The sequence below is a fragment of the Mus pahari genome, chromosome X (assembly GCF_900095145.1).
Source record: "Mus pahari chromosome X, PAHARI_EIJ_v1.1, whole genome shotgun sequence".
In the NCBI taxonomy this organism is placed as follows: domain Eukaryota; kingdom Metazoa; phylum Chordata; class Mammalia; order Rodentia; family Muridae; genus Mus; species Mus pahari.
In genome coordinates, this window is record NC_034613.1 from 121985948 (window position 1) to 122004325 (window position 18378).

Below are 18378 nucleotides of genomic sequence, written 5' to 3' on the forward strand. Positions count from 1 at the left end.
AGACCCAAATGCAATAATACTCTTGTAAATACATCTTTCATATTACTTAAATCTCATAAAAGGCACCTAATTCTTTAAATAAACATAGCAGTGAATTGTGAGGTTTATAAATATGTAAAAGTAAAATTTATGTCAGCTCTAGCATAAAGAATGGGAGGGAAGGTGTTGAATTATGCTAAGTTTGTACATTATATATGAGATGATATAAATTAAATTGAACATAATATTAAATCACTTACAAAAGCTTAAATAATCTTGAAACAGTTTTTTAAAATACAAAAACAAAAGTTATGGCTAGTAGGTCAACAAAGGAAAGAAAATATGATCATAAAAATACATGGTTTAAATGGAAGTTGCATATATGGAAGGAAAAACAGAGACCAGGTAAAACAAATACCATTGGGATACATTAATAGCTAATTACATCAATAATCACTTTAAAAATGAAATGATTTGGGGTATAATGGCATATGCCTATAATTTAAGAAGTAGGATGGTTGAAGTAAAAGTATTAGTTCAAGGAAAGCCTTCACAATATAAGACTTGTCTAAAATAAAATAATTTTAAGAACACACTAAGAAGTAAATAATCTAATCCTACTTGTATAACTCAGTGATAGAGTTGTTCTCTTACATTCATTAGGCCCTTAGATTGATCCAGAAGGTTCAAAAAATGTATCTCTCTAACAGGTAAATATTCTCAGGTAGAATTGCTTCAGATCCAATTGCAGATGGTGGTGAGCCACCATGATATATATCATATCATATCTATCTCCACAACTCTGCATATTGACTGTTTGTGGTTTTCTGAAGTGGTCTTTGTCTAATGTAAAGAGAAATTTCTATGATAAGGGGTGAAGACTATACTTATCTCTGGGTATAAGGACAGGTTGTTGTTATGGATTATACTGGTTTAGTAAATTATTGGTTACAGACTCTCTTCCAATAACCATTACTTCACTAGCATGGAATTGTTAGGTTTGTTTCCAGTATCAGACATGATTTCCCTTTTGTTGAGCAGGTCTTATGTCTAGCCAGAATTTGGTTACAGCCAAGGTATGTGTGCCACTACTGCTTCCTGAGGGGTTACTATGACATGCTTGTCAGTGCTTTTCATAAGCATCATAGCTGGCTAGGATGTTGCCTCCTGTGTTCAGAAACTTGCATTCTACCTTCTTGTATTCTGCAAAGTCATCCACAAGGAGGGTTCTTTCGCCAGTTGTACCACAATGGTCTCTGAGTCCTGTTTCTGAATTACATGGTGTCTTTAGCTATAGGGACTTGCCATTCACCCCTGGGGGATAATCAAAGTCAACAGCAATAGTTTTGGGAGTCTCTTGATAGCCCTGGCTGGAGGAGCATGGAGTTTGCTGTGAGATTGTATCTTTTAGTTATATCAGAAGCAACATCCATAACGTTTCATTAACATGACTGTATAAATGCGAGCTGAACAAGGATGACACCAAACTGGATGGAGAAAAGTCCATGGGATCTCAACCCTATATAAATCACTATAAGCAACTGAGGAAAAATGGTAATAGGAGAGGTGGACTTCCCCAGAGAGGAACACACCCATTAGTTGTCCAGTGCCAAATGGTCAGCACTGAAAACATACATTTAGGCAGTATTAATGGACTTAACAGGTTATATTTATGAATACATGTGCATATAAATTTGCATACATGCATTCAATAATAATTAGTAAACACAAGAACAAAAAGCAAGAGGCCCTGAATTTGAAGAATAGTTGGGGGGGGGGTATGTGCAAGGGTTTATCAGGAGGAAACAGAAGGGAGAAATGTTGCAAGATTACAATCTCAAAAAATAATCTTGTTATACAGAAGTGAGAAAGAGTAAGAGATAGAGAGAATGAAATAAAATAAAGACAACACAGTATTTCTCACATACTTGAGTACTAAAACAATACACTTTCAAGTAACATTTAAGTAGAAATAAAAAAATCACAATGGAAATGAGAAAATATTTTCAACCAACTGAAATCACAATTAGAATCTGTAGTATGTAACTGGAAGTTGATTAGAAAATTTTCCAAAAACAAAAAATAAAAAAGCTAAGGGAAAGATGGAAACAAACGTGCACACACAGAGCTTAGGAAATAGGACAGCAGGAAAATCAAAACTGGAGTCCTTTAGAAGACTGAATTGATAAGCCTCTAGTCAAAGTGATCAAGAAATGAAAAGGGGACAGAAATTCCCAATATGAAGAAAAGGTGCAGAACTACACAATCTACTCTTATCTATAAAATCTAGCAACTAGTTATAATTCTTACTAACTTTTATAATTATTAACATTGCGCCAACATATTTTACAACACCTTGAAAGAAGAGCTATCAAGACTCCTTCAAAAAGAACAACTATATACCAGCAAAAATCTTCCTGCAAATGTAGCTTTAGGTCCAAATATAACTTTGGGCCCAGACACCTTCATTGGCAAATTCTACTAAACAATTAAAGAAGAAATATCATGTCTACTGCAAATTTCATTTCAGAGACAGAATGTAGAAACTTCCCAATTCATTTATGGAAACAGGATTACCCTGATACCAAAATCAGAAAAGGATGGAACATCAAAAACAAACAAACAAACAAAACCTATCTAGTATTGTTCCTGAATATTGATGGGGAAATGTCTAAACAAAATGCTTGAAAATCAAATCTAACAATATACTAAAACTATAAATATTGCCAAGTGGGATTTATTCCAGGAATAAAGAGTCCGTTGACCATTTAAAAATAAATGTAATTTACCATATTAACAAACTAGAGGGAAAATGTTATGATCTCAGGAAATAAAGAAAAGCACTTGACAAAACTGAACATCCATCACAGATTTAAAAAATAACACTGCAAACTTCTCATAAAGAGCACCTAAAAATCCTAAAGCATACATCATGTGTAATGATAAAAGAGTCAGTTGTTTTCTGTTTGGACAGGTACAAGGCAAGAATGTCTGTTTTTACTTCTATTAAACACGCTGCCAGTGCTTTCAGAAAGCCAAGTAAGTGCTCAGAATCAAACCCAGGTCCTCTGAAACAGCAACAACTGCCATTACTGCTGTAGTCATCTTTCCAGCCCTGGTCTCTAATCCTAAATGGAACAATTTCCATTCTTGTAATGTAAGGATGATTGGTGTAGTTACTGACATGATGTCCTTTATCTGCTATAAAAAGATACCCATTATTCCTAGCTAGCTGAGACTCTATTTTATTAAGTGAATTAAAGATAATACTGGATGTATTTTCTGTATAGTTAATGTTTTGATTTCTTCCTTAATTTACCAATGTACAAAATTGTATTAAATAATTCTCTGAAGTAAGCTTGTATTTCTCAAATAAACCCAACCTGGTAAATATTCATTATATTTTTTATACTGTGCTGAATTTAGTTTAATGGTGTTTTATTTATAAATTTTACATCTACTACCATGAGCAAGACTTACAATATTCCTTAATGATATGGTTCTGGTCACATTTAATTATCAAAATAACCTATGGAGTCTGACTAATTTCCTTTTCTATGGAAGAGTTAGTATAATAAAAGACTGAAAATTTCTTTGAGTGACTGGTACATCTAGTCTGATAGTACTATGAAGATGGTATTTTCCTGAAGGAGCAATTCTGTATTCTGATTCATTGAATGGTTAGGGAAGATTTTGTTTTCACATTTTTCATTAGACAGAAAAAGGTCATCTTTATTGTGTTTGCCAAGCACTAAATGCTTTTATTCTTTCATTTATTTTCTTTATTCACTGTAAATTGTTCACTCCTGGAGTTAAAATATGGAAGACAAAGTATAACTCTTCAATTCAGTAATATTAAATTCTTTTTTGTTTATTTTGTTTGTTTGTTTGTTTGTTTGTTTGTTTTTCGAGACAGGGTTTCTCTGTGTAGCCCTGGCTGTCCTGGAACTCACTTTGTAGACCAGGCTGGCCTTGAACTCAGAAATCCGCCTGCCTCTGCCTCCCAAGTGCTGGGATTAAAGGCATGCATGCATTGTAATTTGATACTCATACATTTTATACTAAAACCATCATGAAGTCCAGGGTCCAGGTTGCCTCTGAAGTCTTAGTCTGGGTCTGCAGTCCTACTGCTGTGGCCAGGGACTGTGTTCATGGTCTGTGCTGTCACCAGAAACCATGTGGAAGCCCGTGCATGACCTGCGTTCCTGCTGACTGTAAAGAGCAAGGAAGGTACTTTTGGCAGTGACTCTGATGTCTTCAGATGAACAGCTGAGAAAGAGGGACAGGGAAGGCTTCAGTGACAACCCCTAGGGGACTTTTTGAATCTCATATTTTTTATGTCACTCTTAAAAATTATGCCCTTTAACAGTGTATCCAATCTGAAATCTACATTTTTCAAGTATATTGAACTTCTTCATGCCAGCTTACTTTATCTTTTAAGTGTGGCATCTATCTCTAACAACAATTGTGAGATTTGGAGGTGCACATTTCTAATAGTTGTTTCCCACTCCACTCCAGCTCTCCATGATTACTCTTGCTATAAGGATGTAGTTAGTTATTTCAAAGAAACTCCATCTTGGATTCATTGAAGTTCCACATTTGTTTTTTGTTTCAATCATCCTTTACACATATTCATTATTTCTGCTTTCTTGGGATTTTATTATTCTAATAGTCTTTCTTTAATTTGATAAGTTAAATATTTAATTAATGGATTCTGATTTTTCCTTCTAGAGACAAGTTTTATTTCCTCTAAACTTCACTTTAATTCAAAACACATATGTTTTGACGCATAATAATTGTTCTGTCTCTTCTTTGTGAGCATGCAGAAGTTTCTTTATTATTTTTGACTAGAGGTCTTCTAAATGTTATTTCAAGTTTCCATGTATAAGGACTTCTTACAGTAGTATTTTAGATTGATTTATGATTTAGTTGTATTTTATTTTTAAAACTTAATACTCTTATTTTTACATTTCATTTATTTATTTGTGTTTTGGGATATCAGAGGAAGGTTTTCTCTTTTCACCATATGTATGGGTTCTAGAGATGGAACTCAGGCTACCAAGCTTGGCAGCAAGTGCCTTTACTCATGGAACCATTTCTCCAGCACCATTATAATTTTAAAATTATTTTCCTTATTTTTGAGATTATCATATAATTTTTTACAATTTATCCCTTCCATTTACTCCCTCAAATGCTCCCATATAAGCCCCTTGCTCTCTTTCAAATTCGTGGACTCTTTTTATTAATTATTATTACCTACATATATCTACATACATCTCTTATATGTATGAATTAGACTAGTTTATTCCAGTGCTTTGTATTCTTAGTTGCCTATAGTTCTTTTAGTAGATTGAGGCCTGTGATCTTTCTCCTATCCACTTTGGTGTGTCTATCGCTGTTGTCCTTATTGAGTTCAAATCAGTTTACTTTTATGTGTACAGGTGTTTTGTCTACATGTATATCTGTGAATAATATGTTTGTGATGCTTATGGAGGACAGATGAGGACGTTAAATCCTGTAATACTGGAGTTACAAAATAGTTGTGAAACACCATATTGGTGCTAGGAATGCAACCCTTATCCTCTAGAAGTTCCCTTAAGAGTCATTTCTCTACCCCCTACCTACTATGTTTTTATACTGAGATATAAATTAAGGTAAGTAGTTTACAACTAGATATTGTTATTTTATTTATTCTGACCCTGCTTATCATTTCAATTTAAGGATTTGCTGTGCTTTATAGAAATCCTAGAAATATATTTGGATTTATTCTGACTTTCTTTGATTTGTCTGCCTTTCTTCCTCACATAACTCTGTTTCTTGAGTTTTTTTTCTACCTCGCTTACATTTTTTTTTATTCCATTTTATCTTATTTGGAACATATACAGTGTGTATCCATGGCTTTTTTTTGGATCGGTTATGTTTTACCATGTGTACTCTAAAATGTCTAAAATAGTTTTGCATTTCCTTCATGGTTTAACTTTCAAAGAGAAGACTCAGAGCACCAACACTTACCATGCATCAATTCCGAAAACATGGCGAGGTGACATTCTTCTTGCTAGCAACTCATTGTTCTGAAGTTCACAAGGAGACATAGATTTGAAAAAGAGTCTCATTTTGTTTACCAAGAAGTCAAGTTTTGAAAAGAAAATGTCTTATTCATAAAAGGAACTCATTTAATTATGAAGGGAAAACAGGCCTCTCTGTCCTTAGCCAATCATAAAATTTGGGAGATGTTTAGGGAACATTTTCAACATTAATAAAATAGATACAAAATACTCTTATTGACATATAGTAATTATAGAGCTTATGCTGTGCAATGTGCATTTTATTATAATAATAAATATATGGTGGTTATCATCTCAAATGTTTTTAACTTCTTTTTGTTGGGAACACTGAGAATTCTATTTTGGAATCAACAACATAGTGCTATTAATAATAGTACCATGATATAGGACACTGGAGGTTTTTTTCCTTTATGTAATGATGTTTTATAGTCACCAGTATTCTATATATTCCTTATCTCTATATCCTAGTCATCATATGACAACATTTTCTCTGCTCTCCTTCTGTAAAATCAACTCGCTTAGTTTCTACATGTTAATGGTCTCTGCCCTTCTGTCTCTTAGATTATTTCACTTAACACAATGTCCTCCAGTTCCCTCTCCACTTGTGTAAATGACAGGAATTGGTTTTTATGTCTGGATAATACTCCATTGTATATGCATACTATATTTAATTTATCCATTCATACATGAACAGGCACTAGGTTGATTCCATATCTTGGTTATTATGAATAGTGCCGCAATAAGCATGGGAGTGCAGATGCCTCTTTGGCACAATGATTTAGTTTCCTTTGGATGTAAACCCAGGAGTAGGGATGCTGGATCATATGGTAGTTCTATATTTAGGTTTTTGAGAGGCATCCATACTCTTTTCCATACTTGCCATATAATTTACATTCCCACCAACAGTGTATTAGAGATCCACTCTTTCTCTTTTCATGCCAGCGTTTGTTACTTGTTGTCTTGGCTATTGTGGACCTTCTGAGTTCCACACCTATCCTATATTTAAAAAAAAAACTATATACATTGAAACCTATATGAGTTAATAAGTATATAATACACACACACACACACACACACACACACACACACACACACACACATATATATCATTACTTGAAACCTACTACTAATCTAATACTCAGTTCCTTCCAGTTGTTCTTTCTAAGAGAGAGGGAAGAAGAGAATCTTTTATTGTGGGGCAGTGGATGTAACTCCAGGGCACAGACATGCTAGATAATTGCTCTACCATTAAACTGAATCCTTAGCTCTTAAGAGCTGGTCTCCCTTTGTGGTCCAGGCTGAGCTGGAAATTATTGTGTGGGTTGGTTTTGAAGTAGTGCTCCTCCTGAGTCTATCTCACAAATACCTGGAATTACAGACATGCCCTGCTCCTTGACATTTTTAGAAGACAGGGACCACATCTTTATTCTCCTCTATATTTGAAAATTCTCAAACATATACAGAAATAGGAAAAGTAGTTAATAAATCTTACGTGAGCTTCTTGGTATTACATAACTAGCTATACCTTAAATAGAAATGAAGTTAAGACAAATGTATTCTATTTTATAAAATAATTTCTTTTATTTTTTGAAACTATAATATAATTACATTATTGTACCCTTCCATTTTCTTCCTCCAAATGCTCCCTTATATGCTTTCTTGGTCTCCTTCAAATTCATGGCCTATTTTATCATTAATTGTTTCTACACATGCACACATGCACACACACACACACATACACACACACAAACACATTTCTAAATACATAAATACAACCTTCTCAGTCTGTATAATGCTACTTCTATGCATTACCCTCTGTTCTAACAGATTAAATTGTTTTAAGGCACAATGATGCCTTCATTAACAGAGCTATCAACACCAGGAACTTGAGTTATTGAGGCTTTCTTTTCTAATGTATTTTGAATAGGGGTTTATTATAACCTGATCACTTCAGGGATTTTCTTTAAAATGCAAGATTCAATGCAAGATTCATTCTTACTGTTTATACTTTTAGTATCACATCTAGTTTTATGTTCCTGGAATTATATAAATTATTCTACATGACCTTGCTTGAAATGTCCTCCAGAAGAAACTGCTAGGGAAAAGCTCCATGCATGCCTTCCTGTCCTGCTTTTATTCTCATTCCTTTGGTCATGCCTGTACACTTGAAAAAGGCTCAGTTATTGTGTTCTAAGAAGTTGATGATGGAGTAGCACAGTGTAATGAGAAGAGCTCTGCACTTGCTGTTATTCTTGGGAGTTCTGTACTCCTGGGAAAGAGATCGAACCTTTATGAACCCTTGTTTGATCATCCAGAAAGCAAGGGGATCAGGCTGAAAAAAATTATCCACATCTCTTACTAGTCTATGTTTCTGTTATGCCACCTATTAGAATCCCCATGTTTTCTTTTATTTATGAAGAATATGACATTGACTATAATTTGAAGGTATCTTCTTCTCACACACCATGTCCAAACTTCTTCCATGAACCATTTTATTGATTTTTGTCCTTGTCTCTTATTGTTGGTCTGATTTATGATTAAAAAAAAATCATGGAGTGGTGGCTACTCCAAAACCTGTTGCCTGTACATGGGATGGAATATATTCTACTAGGTGGGCTGCCTTTTTTTTGGTCTCAGTGGGAGAAGAAGTGCTTAGTCTTGCAGAGACTTAAAGTGACAAGGTTGGGGGGATACCTAGGAGGATCCCCACCTGCTCAGAGGAGAAAGGGAGGGGTATAGGGAAAGGATTCTGGGAGGGGTGGCTGGGAGGCGGGTGGTGAGCGATATGTAAAGTAAATAAATGAAAAATAAAATTAAACAAATAAAAAAGCATAGATAGGTATTTAGTTGTGAATGAATTACCCATGCCTGCCTTTTCCCTGTTTGAAAAGACTTGGATGCCCAAAATTTGAAAGTGGGAACAATAGAGTAAAGAGGGAAAGAGTAGAAGAGACAGAAGAAACAGATTTCACTTTCTTCCCAATTATCTTACAGCTTGGCTGTTAGCATTGTTATGACTCAGGTTCTTTGTACATGGCAAGGCTGAAATAAGAATAGTCTATTTAGTACTAGACTGGAACAGGGAGTCCCTGGAGGAGTATCAAATTCAGGTATTTCTCATAGAGTCTGAATTGAGTTCTTTATTCAGTTTTTGATAAATGGGACTTTGTTTAGAAATGCCAACATACTACTTTGGATAAAATATGTACATTGTTTCAAAGTTTATACCATGTATTCCCTTCCAGTCAGTCATAGTGGTTCTGAGTTTAAAGGGTCCACTGAACAACCCAAAGTGTTTTCTTTTCATCATCCCCGTCTGGTCCTGATCTTGGTCCTCCATCACAAAAGTTCCATCAGCTGTACTTGTTTTCATGTGTTTCTCATGTCATCCACACTTGATACTACCCTGAAGAAAAGCAAATTATTCTTATGTGTTCCCTCAGTACTGAGTCAGTACTCATAATAAAAGATGTCTGCTGGGTCTAGATGTGGTAGTGCACACTTTTAATACCAGAGTTTGGCAGGCAAAGGCAGGTAGATCTCTCTGAGTTTGAGGCTAGCTTGGTCTCCACAGTAAGTTCTGGCCAGCCAGGGATACATACTGAGAACTATCTTAAAACAGTGGTTCTCAATCTGTGGGTGATGATCCCTTTGGGGGTCGAATGGCTCTTTCACAGGGGTCACCTAAGGCCACCGGAAAACACAGATATTATGATTCACAACAGTAGCAAAATTATAGTTATGAAGCAGCAACAAAAATAATTTCATGGTTGGGGGTCATCACAACATGAGGAACTGTATTAAAGGGTCACAGCATTAGGAAGGTTGAGAAGCACTGTCTTAAAACAACAATAAATTTATCTGTTTTTAATGTAGTCTCATTAAAGAAATTGTTGCCTATCTTTTCTATAGTAAAGACAACTATCAATTGTTTAGCTTTCCATCACTTTGCTTTACTGTTACACTTTTATACCCAGATGAGAAGTACATCATTGTTTTGGCATGTTATGCATTGTTTTACAGCTCAGTTTGCCTGCCTCCAGATGAGCTTTGCCCATTATACTATCCTTTTTTCTTTTTCATCATATCCACACTCGTAGAACTTCTTAGACTGCCATGTATGATACAGCTGTCCTCTTTTAGTGGCAGACAATCTTTTATTTTCATGGCCTAGGGAAGAGACAGGTCTAGCTTGTGGGGAAAACCACTTTTAAACTTATTGCCTTAGGAAGCGCAAGCAGATCATCTTTCTATTGTATTTCTGTTCTGCAACTCCATTTCAAATTATGCTTATACTACTATTAGCAAAATCAAAGGAATAATTCTGTCTGTGAATTGGAGATTGAGGCCTAAAATACCTTAACACTATTGAATACATTACTGTGTGTGGTACACTTAGATGCATCAACTTAACTGAAAATGCTTTTGCAAAAATCCTCTTTTAGTTAGTACTGTCGACTTTCCTCACTGTACCAATGAATTTGAAATTTTCTTTTTTAAAAAAAAATGTTTGATATTATGTGTATTCATGTATGTTTGTGCGTTCGGATATGTGCAGGTTTCTGGATGTCCCACCTATTAGCATGTAATGTTAGATAAATCTATGTAATCTTGGTGAACTTCAGTTTGTTGTTCGTAAGATGGGAAAGATGGCATCCTCTCTGTCTATGTCACAGGGATGCTATTGTAGGAAAGTTTTGTGACTAAGGTGTGCTTTGTAAATCTCAAGGTGCTCTCTGAATGTACGCCATTAGGCAAATACTCAAAAACAGTGGAGAAGTGACTTTCTTTTTTATTATTATTATTTTCTTTATTTACATTTCAAATGCTATCCCGAAAGTTCCCTCTACCCCCCCCGCCCCTACTCCCCTACCCACCCACTCCCACTACTTGGCCCAGTCCTTCCCTTGTGCTGGGTCATATAAAGTTTGCAAGACCAAGGGGCCTCTCTTCCCAATGATGGTCGATTAGGTCATCTTCTGCTACATATACAGCTAGAGACACAAGCTCAGGGGGTACTGGTTAGTTCATATTGTTGTTCCACCTACAGGGTTGCAGCCCCCTTCAGTTCCTTGGGTACTTTCTCTAGCTCCTCCATTAGGGACCCTGTGTTCCATCCAATAGCTGGCTGTGAGCATCCACTTCGGTGTTTGCCAGGCACTGGCATAGCCTCACAAGAGGTCGCAATATCAGGGTCCCTTCAGCAGAATCTTGCTGGCATGAGCGTTAGTATCTAGGTTTGGTGGCTGTTGATGGGATGGATTCCCGGATGGGGTAGTCTTTGGATAGTCCATCCTTTCATCTTAATAGCCAGAAGCTGGAAAGAACCCAGATGTCCCTCAATAGAGGAATGAATACAGAAACTGTGGTGCATTTACACAATGGAGTACTACTCAGCTATTAAAAACAATGAATTTATGAAATTCTTGGGCAAATGGATGTATCTGGAGGATATCATCCTTAGTGATGTAACCCAATCACAAAAGAAGTCACTAGATATGCACTCACTGATAAGCAGATATTAGCCCAGAAACTTAGAATACTGAAGATACATTATGCAAAACCGAAGAAAACCAAGAAGGATGACCTTGTGTGGATACTTCATTCCTCCTTAGAATAAGGAACAAAATACTCATGAAAGGATATAGGTACAGAGAAGTGAACAAACAAGGTTCCAAACACGAAGTTCGTCAAATATTGAATCATAAAAGAAAACTGCCTTTTACAATTTTTTTTAATCTTTAGAGATGCACACAGAATCATATTGGTCTTAAGCTGAGTTCATAATAAGCAATACTGCTCTCATCAGGAAGCTAGTCTTAGCTCTTATGTAAATGAGTACTGCACTCCTTCAGGAAAAAAAAAACAGTATGAAGATTCTGTGACATTCAGGTATCAAAGAAGCCTGGGTAATGCTAACTAGGAGAGTGGACTGCAAAGTGGATTCATCATATACCACCTTGGTCACAAACATAGAGATAAAGCAATAGAAAGGAGAACACGTAGAATGTCGGGCAAGTTCTAGGCAACCAATTCATGAGTTGCCCTAGTGAAGACAAAAATTATTTTCTTAGTAGTCATAACAGCATCCAGCCCTGTGATCCATTCAAAGTGATAGTGATAGTGACTTTCCTTAGTTTCCTTTCTCTTTGGGTACAGGGATTCCAGTGACAGGTGCAGATGCAAGCTACCAAAGTGCGGGGGGGGGGGGGAGGAGAGGCTAAAAGAGGGGATTCCCCTGTCTCCTCTTCCCTTAGCCTCAGGTTAGAACAGTCAGGCTTGGGAGACTTAGAGGGTTTCACTTCCGCCTAGTTGCAGGAACCGCAAGTTCCAGGCTAGGTCGGAATTGGAATAGCCACAGTCAAAATACAAGGAGATGCTCTCACACACCCAGGAGCGCGCGCGCATCCCCGGGCCATGGGGTGCACGTGAGCCCACACCCCGCACACCCAGCCCTGCCTCTAGCCAGAGCATCCTCAGCAGCTGCCACTGAAGCAGCCTCCTCCTTCTCGTCGTCCTCCTCCTCCTACCACTGCTGCTGCTGTGATCTCCTATCTCCTCATCCTTCTTCCTTGCCAATTCCTGTTCCTCCTCCCCGCATCCCCGGCTCCTCCTGCCCAGCAGCTAAAGGCAGAATCGTCGGCAGCAGCTTTCCTTCTCTCCTGCCTCAAAGAGGTTGAAACAGGTCTGTGCTGGGGGCGCTTTGTTGCGGGTTGCTGGAACACCGGTGGCTCCCAGAGCCACTGGGAGGAGCTCCGGGCAGAGAGAAGTGGGGATTATTTCCCAGTTTTCTGTGTTCCTGTATGAATAGATTGGGGGAGATAGTGTAGAGAGGCACCTCTGTCCCTTTGCCATTTCTTCTCCCTTGGTTCATGGCGAGAGAGCACTGAAGCTACTCGGACTCCTGCTCCCGCCCATCCCTAAAGCTCTTTCTTTGCGCCCCCACTTCCAGCATCCACTTCCCAAAGCTGAGCTTTCCCTTGTTCTGGGAGCTGAGGGATGGGGGCGGGGAGAGATGGATGGAGAGGATCCAGCCCGGCACCTGGGGGTCTGGGGCTTTGTTACACAGGACAAAACCAGTCCTTAGCAGCTTCTAGATCCTGGTTAGGCTGCTGTCTTCTAGTGATGTGGGGTGTGGGCCCCTGCACATTAGGGAAGTAAGAGAATGTGAGGGGGCACTCCCTGTATGTGACTGGGCATACAGGAATGCAGTACTGTGTGCCAGGGACGTGGTGTAGATTTTGTGTGGAATTTTGTGTGAGTTGAACTGGTGCATTTGACTCTCCCTCTCTCTCTCTCTCTCTCACTATGTGTCCCTGTGTGTTCTGCGCCATGGGGCTGGGCTACTCTTGGCATTTCATGTCCTTGGGTCTCATCCCATGCCAAACCAGACTGCAGCAACATGCAGGCAGGCTGATCAGGTTCAGCCTGTTTTGCCCACATTCGAAAGGGTGATGATGACTTCAAAGTGATGGAAATCCCCCGCCCCCCGCTGGGTCAGTTACTTAGTACATTCTGCACGAGAAATTTCCACCTAGGTTGACCAAACCCTGGTGGACATTTTGACTGTATTTCTACACCCTACCCACAGAAGATTCGGAACTTTCTTAAGCAGGTTCTCTTCTCTCAGCCAATGAGATTCCAATGCTCTTAACAGTGAACCCTGGGTGCCTCCCCTACCTCCTGTAATTAGTGGATCCTCAACTGCTAGGAAGTTTGTGTTGTGCTAGGACGAAAGTTGCACGCTTAGAGCAAAAGGAAGCAAACCAAGTGCACTTATTAATTGATTGCGAAATTTCAATACAGGGTCGTTTCTGTTCTCTTGTAACACACGATAAAGTGTGTAGCCATTTTGTTTTTAATCAAAGAAAGGTCCGTAAAAATGAATAAAACTCCTTAACGTTTCTTGAACATTTCTATATGTGCTCCTGACAGGGCAGTGCTTTTCCAGTCCCCCAGGTAAGCAGTTAAAGATTGCGATCAAAGGATCCAACATTTATTGCATACCTGCCATGTGTCAGTAGTAATGTTAGGCACTGGAAATATGGAAATGAATAAAACATCAGATCAGTTCTCAAGGAGTGCAGGCTGTTATGCAAGCTAGAGCTTGGAAACTGGATGACTAGGGATGGGCAGAGTACAGTGGAAGCACAGAGGAGGGGGGATGCCTGGTTGGGGGTGGGGGTTCTGATCAAGGCAGGCTTCACTGGGAAAGTGACATTTGAGTCAAGCAAGTCTTGCAGAATTAATTCACCAGGTGGCTAAGTGGAGAATGGCATCCTAAGCTCAAGGAGCAGCATGTGCAAAGGCAGAGAGGTTATAGTTAAGTAAAACTGCAGAGAATCTCAAGTATTACTGTCAAACTCTCTGCAATTTCAGAATGTGTCTCCATGGGTTAGAATGATGATTAAGTGTGAATCTGAAAAGAGCCAGCATTGCAGATTGATGCATCCCCACCTTAAGACACGTCTGCCTCATTTATTAATCTAAGTGTGTTTTGCTTTAAGCAAATCTGATATAAGGGAATGTAGCTTTGCAATGCAAATGACCTTAATGGGACACATTCAAGTAGCAGAAATGGTTGCTTTACAAAAGGGCTCACAACCAAATACTCTTAAAATAAATAGCAGTCACCCTCTGATCTTTATAGCGAACTTGCTTTTACCAAAATTGCGTTTCTACAGATTTCTTTTTTCACATAGTCAGTGGATAAAGACAGGTATATCTATATTACCTTGATTTCTTGTGCAACAAGTTACCAATTTCCATGCAGGAATTTCCCCTCATGCTGTGAATGTTTAATAAACACTAAAGGAAAATATGAAAATGATAGCAATAAATATCAAATCCATTAGCTGTGATCTTTTGTCATCTGGCTCGTATGAAATTAATCAGGACAGAATCTTCAGGGACTTTTACATTTTAGGTACTTTTAGTAGTGTCACTGGTAATTAACGGTAGCACAAGATTTCTGTGCTCTATATTGGTTTTGAAATGGATATATAATGACTACTTTAATACTCATGCAATTAAGATACAGCAGAAGCTCATTTGGAGTTTTCTGTTTTACTGTGTTGGTACTGATTGCATAAGTTGATGAATAGTAGTAAAAGTAAGACTGGAGGTTGATGATTTCCACTTAAAGTGCCTGATGGTCCACGATTATGCTAGTGACGAGTATGAACTCCAATGCTATGGCTTGGCACCATGAACACATCCTCCCTTAAATGAAGCCTCCTGTAGCCCTAGGCTCTGTTTGAAAGAAATATAAGCAGAAGTAGATGGGAGTAGAATCAGCTTCTTAGGCTATTTGGCCAATGCCTTGAAGTACAAAAGGGTGACCTGGGGTCCTTTGGTCATGTAGAGGTTCTTTGCTCATTAGCTGTGGACACCAGAAAGTATGAGACAGTATCTCTACTAAGAAAAGAGCGTACTCCAGTGCCTCATTAGCTTGGGTTGGAATGGAGCTGATAGGCCTGCTGTCAACCCAATCCTAATTCAACACTTCTTGGTGTGGGTTCCAAACAGCACAGAGTGCCCATAGGTCAGATAGAGTGAGAAGGCAGGAGAAAGAAAGAAGAGTGAGAGTTTTGTAGTCAACGTAGGGAAATTCTTGCTTCAAGCGCATAGGTTTGTTAATTCCAGAGCTTTTAAAAGATTCTACAGGGTTACTGCATATTGTGACTCTCCAGGGGGAAAAAAAAAGGATATATGTTTGTCTATAAAGCCAGTCCTACCACTTGATTTTAAGAGTATTTGAGGACTATGCTGGTTAAATAGAATCTTCTGCTGAGTTCAGAGGCACTTGGTATCTTGTTGGGTATACTTGGATAAAAGATGAGCTGGCTAACTGGCTTCACCAGTCTCAGATTTTCTTCCCTCCCTCTTCCTCCTCCTCCTCCTCCTCCTCCTCCTCCCCCTTCTCCTCCTTCTCCTTCCCCCATCCTCCTCCTCCTCCTGTAAAATGAAGCTGATAGTAATCATCACGCTCACTGACTGCAATGGTGTGATGACAACTAAGATATCTTTGCAAAGTATTTTGAGCTCCTTAGAAGAAAGGCTGTATATGACCTCAAGGTTATTATGAAGGGGAAGCGAAGATGTCAGGTAATCATTCCTGATTATTCAAGCCCAAATCCTGTTTACCTTTTGCACTTGGGGCTGCTGACCTCAGCTCTCTACTGTGCTTTGACTATGAGGACCTATCCTCATTCAACCTCTGTGAGTCACTTCTCTGAGCTTATTTCCTTTCACATCCTGGAAATTTCACTATGCCCTTTAATTTCCTGATCTGCAGTTGCCATCAGAACAGATTCAGCAAAACTCATCAATCTGAGCACACCCTGCTGACCAGAGAACACTGGAGGTGGGAATTAAATTTGGTTGGAAAGTTGCTTTTATTCTTCACACTAATTATCTTTCAGAAACAGTTCTGAAGGGTCATTTCTGAGAGCTTATGGCTGCAGGGCTCCTCTCCAGTGACTCAAGTTTCCATTCAGGGCTAGACTCCTATTTACAAGACACACCTCTTAAATATCTATTTCAGGACTCCATTTTGACAAGATGGCGGGCATCTTTAAGGTAATTTAAATACAAATAAAATAGTATTTACATGGGCACTGAACTTTCATGATTACCTTGATGTTGTAAATTATTTTCTTTACAAACTTCCTTCAATGGAGAATGGAATTATTATCCTCTTGAGAATCAATAGATAACCACCATAGCAAACTCAGCTTGAGATTGGATCTGATAGGCAGGTGTTGGACATACTGATTTTAGAGTCTTCTGTGCAATGATTTGTTAGTTCTTCACCACGTGAAAGCAACAAGCTGCAGCTACAATAGGAAAGAAGCCTGTTAGCCATACATAAAAGAAGTCTTTTCGACTTGAGGACAGTGTGATGCTGGAAAGTGAGCATAGCTATCCAGTGTACTGGGACACACAGTGAAGATGTTAGACTAGGAGGAGAGAGCCATGGAATGGAAGATCTGCGGAAGGTTCATGTTTGGATGGTGAAAAAAGGACAAGTCACATAGCTACCAAGTAATACAAGCCATCCTAATAGATAAGAAAAAACAGCTTATTATTTGGGGTAGGGGTGGGCACACATATGGAGGTCACACACCAACTTGCAGGAAATGGTTCTCTCCTTTTACCTTGTGGGTCCTGGAGATTGAACTCATTGTCAGGCAAGTGCCTTTACTCATTGAGAATGAATGATCCTGCCAACCTACTGTACTGTCATTTTATGTGCTTCAAGAGAGTTTGGGTTGATTTGTTAAATGAAACTTGAGAATCACATCTAGGTCTAAGATTGGTAGGGCTCTCATAAAGCAGACTTAACAGAGGGATAGGCATCTAGTGAACCCCGCCCCCCCCCAAAGAAACAAGACTTTGCTCTGTCTCTCTCCACTACTAATGACTCACCAAGCCAAGCAGCCAACCAAAGTGTCAGAATTAGACTTCATAGAGATCTCTGTCTTACAAAAATCTAGTATCTACGGAAGTGTAGAAACTGGGATTTTTTTTTTTTAAGCATCCACTGAGAACCTAGAGCAGATGCCCCTTCCCCTCCAGAAGGAGGGACAGAAGGACTGTCAGAACCAGAGATCCAGGACACCCAAATAGCCCCCAGAGTTGAGAGAAAAAAATGTATTCATAAAATTTTAACGGTATAGTTACCTGAACAATCCCAGCAAAATGACATTACTAATTGGCATGTTAACATGGACAAGAAAAATTTTATAGTGTCCCACTCCTGCAGGAATACCTGTAGGTGATCAATTGTTGCTGAGAGATGTAGGATCAGTTTACTCCAAGGATGAGCTTCTACATAGGTTATTCTATCCCAAGTAGTTATCCCTGAACACATGTACATACAAATATAAATGACTTGGGATATACATGTGTGTGCATAAATATACATACAGGTGTATATAAGCAATAATAATTTGTCTATATGAGTTTTGGAGGGAAAGAGTGAACATGGGAGTAGTTGTATCAGGAAGGCAGAGGTGATGAAGATGGAGATTCAGTATTCATGTATGAAGTTCTCAACCATACTGAAGGGCAGGCCCTATGCCTTGCAGTAGATGGCAAACACAAAATGAACTCTGGGACTTCTTCAGACTTGCTGTCTCATATTGCTTTGCTTTGGCACTGTTTTGTTCTTGCTGGTCTTGCTTATATTATGTTTGCCAATATTGTGGGTTTATGGTTGTGTGGTATTTTTTGTATTCTTTTTTCCAATTATGGTTTGCTTGTTTTGTTTGCTTATACGAAAAGAGAGAGAGAGAGAGAGAGAGAGAGAGAGAGAGAGAGAGAGAGAGAG

The 18378-nt window shown here is 38.5% G+C and overlaps 1 protein-coding gene across 5 annotated transcripts in view; it reads left to right on the forward strand.

Annotated features, from left to right (window-relative positions):
• The first annotated feature begins 12357 nt into the window (after nucleotides 1–12357).
• The window catches only part of Pak3 (p21 (RAC1) activated kinase 3), a 263551-nt gene continuing 257530 nt past the window's right edge, over nucleotides 12358–18378 (forward strand). For 2 of the 5 annotated variants that reach the window (XM_029534085.1, XM_029534086.1), the window contains exon 1: nucleotides 12475–12729. The gene's annotated coding sequence lies outside the window, so the exon portion shown is untranslated. Of the gene's footprint in view, nucleotides 12730–18378 lie in introns of all 5 variants that reach the window. The other 3 variants (XM_021188507.2, XM_021188505.2, XM_021188506.2) reach the window with 3 other exon arrangements.